Genomic DNA, 4,093 nt, shown 5'->3' on the forward strand with positions numbered 1-4,093 from the left:
AGAGTTGGACTGTGAAGAAGGCTGAGCACAGAAGAATTGATGCTTTGGAACTGTGGTGCTGGAGAAGACTTTTGAGAGTCCCTTGGACTGCAAGGAGATCCAACCAGTCCATTCTGAAGGAGATCAGCCCTGGGATTTCTCTGGAATGAATGATGCTAAAACTGAAACTCCAATACTTTGGCCACTTCATGCGAAGAGTTGACTCATTGGAAAAGACTGTGATGCTGGGAGGGATTGGGGGCAGGAGGAGAAGGGGATGACAGAGGATGAGATGGCTGGATGGCATCACTGACTCGATGGACGTGAGTCTGGGTGAACTCCGGGAGTTGGTGATGGACAGGGAAGCCTGGTGTGCTGCGATTCATGGGGTCGCAAAGAGTCGGACACGACTGAGTGACTGAACTGAACTGAATGTACGATACATCACCCAAATCAAATCTCCTATGTTAGGAACACATTCATGTACGAATTTATTTACTCATATCATCATTTATATACTCTGGCATAGTAAGTGGCGAAAGATTTCGGGGGTTTGGGGTGGTACCTGAGCATGAACGGTCAGAAAAGGCCTCTTGGGGAAATGAAGAGTTATGTGCATATCTGTGTGTGTGTGCGTGCACGCACGTGCTCAATCACGTCAGTCGTTTCTGACCCTTTGCGACGCCATGGACCATATCTCCCCAGGCTCCTCTATCCATGGGGATTGTCCAGGCAAGAATACCGGAGTAGGATGCAGTGCCCTCCTCCAGGGGATCTTCCGCACTCAGGGATCAGACCCACGTCTCTTGTCTCCGGCGTAGCCAGGCGCGTTCTTTGCCGCTAGCGCCCCCTGCTGGGGGAAAGGGCTGCAAATCAACAATTCTGCACGTGCAAATGCCCCAGCACCGGACAGAACGAGGCAGGCTGGAGGAATCCAGAGAACAGTCCGCTACTCGCACATCAAAACACAAGGAGACGACAGTTTAAGAGAGGGAGTCGGCACCCCCGGGGCTCCGGGTCAAATAGGCCAGCGGATGCCACAGACCCTTGGGGTCCACACGCCTATCGCCACTGGAAGACTCAGCTAAAGGCCTTCAGGATTGCAGAGGAACTTGCAAAACCCCACGGGAAGCCAACCTCCTGTTTTTATCTCTGGCGTTCACCGGTTCCTGAAACCCAGGGCAGCCTGAATCAGGCGCCCACAGGCTGTAAACCTTGGCGAGGTGAGCGAGGCGTTCTCGGTGAGATAGACGTTTCTTTCTCGCTGTTTTTGTGGCCTTTCACGTGTGACTGTCTTATGTTCCTTTCAGACGGTGCATCTCTGTGCAAAATGTGCCAGGGGCCAGGTAGCATGGAGAAACAGAGCTGTGTCTATTTCTAGGCTCGGGTCTCAGTGTCGCCCCCGGGTCTCCAACCTTACTGCAAGGCGCGCAGGGAAATGTGCTGAAACCCAGTCCAGCCTTCCAGAGCGTCCAGACCGGGTTTAAAGCCATTCTGGAGCCAAGGACATTTTTCCTGAATCCCTTCCAAACTAGAACGAAGATGCTGGTGCATGACAGTTTTGCAAAACATGCAGGCTCAGGAATGGACAGACTTTACATTTATGTCAAACGTGGAGAAACCATTTTCCAATCCTTGCTGCAGAAAGGCAGCTTGTGTGCAAGCCAAAAATAATAGCATGAAGAATAATAACAAAACAAAGCTGGCACGAAACCTCGTTATCTCTTGAAGAGGGCCAATTTTTACTCTGATAGCACTGCTTCTTGGAAGCCAAAAGGGAAATAAATTCCTACCCACACAATCTGCATTGTTCCTGTCCGCCTCATGTTAATTTTATCTCACACCTCCAATGCCCAGACTCATTTATTTTTTTCCTGTTGAAAATGCAAGGTGTTTGTTCTAAAAATAAGTCATCTGCATCTGACGCCATAAACAGTTTCTTCCTGATGACTGCTTTAACTAAAGTTATACCCTGGGAAATAGATGGGGAAACAGTGGAAACAGTGTCAGACTTTATTTTTGGGGGCTCCAAAATCACTGCAGATGGTGACTGCAGCCATGAAATTAAAAGACGCTTACTCCTTGGAAGGAAAGTTATGACCAACCTAGATAGCATATTCAAAAACAGAGACATTACTTTGCCTACAAAGGTCCGTCTAGTCAAGGCTGTGGTTTTTCCTGTGATCATGTATGGATGTGAGAGTTGGACTGTGAAGAAAGCTGAGAGCCGAAGAATTGATGCTTTTGAACTGTGGTGTTGGAGAAGACTCTTGAGAGTCCCTTGGACTGCAAGGACATCCAACCAGTCCATTCTGAAGGAGATCAGCCCTGGGTGTTCTTTGGAAGGAATGATGCTGAAGCTGAAACTCCAGTACTTCGACCACCTCATGCGAAGAGTTGACTCATTGGAAAAGACTGTGATGCTGGGAGGGATTGGGGGCAGGAGGAGAAGAGGATGACAGAGGATGAGATGGCTGGATGGCATCACCGACTCAGTGGACGTGAGTTTGAGTGAACCCGGGAGATGGTGATGGACAGGGAGGCCTGGCCTGCTGCGATTCATGGGGTCGCAAAGAGTCGGACACGACTGAGTGACTGAACTGAACTGAACTGATAGGAAAAAAATTAGACATATGTTCTTCCAGTGTTCTTTTGAGATGTGTGTGCGTGTGGGTGCACAGTCTTTGTAACATGAAGACTAACTGCCCATTGCTGATTGCGGTTTAGTCGCTAAGCCGTATCCAGCTCTTTGCAACCCAATGGACTATAACCCTCCAGGCACCTCTGTCCATGGGATTCTCCGGGCAAGAATACTGGAGTGGGTTGCCATCTCCTCCAGGTGATCTTTCCGACCCAGGGAATCGAACCCGCGTCTCTTGTGTCTCGTGCACTATCAGGTGGGTTTTTTACCCCTGTGCCACCTGGAAAGCTCCCGTCATAATACACTTGATCTTAGCCAAATGGGGAACGTGACCTTAACACAATCCGCTGGCCAGCAAGGAGCTGCTAAGAGGATGCTCCCATGATAACTGCAAGAGCGCTGAGAGATGCCACCACCAGGATACCCCCACGCCCGCCACTGCAAACCTTCCAGGAGGTCACATTTATCATCTGAAAAGCTCCTGGGTTGGGACTGTCCTAAAAGAGAGGCGATAACTGACAAGGAAGCTTACGGTGGAGAGGTGAGCTCCCTGGGCAATGTAGAGATGGGGAGAGATGGCCATCATTGGGAATTTCCCCCAAGGCTCAGCTTGTGGCTCAGCTGGTTAAGAAGTCGCCTGCAATGTGGGAGACCTGGGTTTGATTCCTGGATTGGAAAGATCCCCTGGAGAAGGGATAGGCTACCCACTCCAGTCTTCTTGGGCTTCCCTGGTGGCTCAGCTGGTAAAGAATCTGCCTGCAATGCAGGAGACACAGGAGATGTGGGTTTGATCCCTAGGTCAGGAAGATCCCCTGGGGAAGGGTATGGCAACCCACTCCAGTATTCTTGCCTGGAAAATCCCACGGACAGAAGAGCCTGGCAGGATATGGTCCATGGGGTCACAAAGAGTTGGACATGACTCAGGCACTTTAGCACTCGTAAGGCTGTCATTCCCACCCAGGCCCCAGAGCACAGGGCTTCTCAGGGAAAATGGTGCCCACCTGGGGCCTCATCTGACACGTGGTCAATTGTTTAGCCTTTTAAGTCCCTTTAAAGCAAAATTCTTCATGAGCCCTTAGAGTATTAAACGAGACGTTTCACAGATTACTACATCATGATAAAGAAACCCTTTCATATGGTTTGCCACCAGATACAATGACAGTTCTGATGGAAGTTTCAAAGACATACTGTATGAGAGAGAAAGCAATTTCTGGCCATGATTAGGGATCAGCACCTGTAGTGTGGTGCTATTAATAATAGTTAATATCAGTCAACTATTAATAGGTAATAACAGTTAATATTAATTAATAGTTAATAGTTAAATTTTATAAATTTATTATAAATAAATTTATATAAATTTTATATAATATAAATTGTATAATATATAACAATATGTATAATACATTATATATAATATATTATATAATATATATAATTTATATGAATATTATATATAATATATTTGTATATTTT

This window comes from Bison bison, unplaced genomic scaffold (genome assembly GCF_000754665.1).
Source record: "Bison bison bison isolate TAMUID 2011002044 unplaced genomic scaffold, Bison_UMD1.0 scf7180017864512, whole genome shotgun sequence".
NCBI lineage: Eukaryota > Metazoa > Chordata > Mammalia > Artiodactyla > Bovidae > Bison > Bison bison.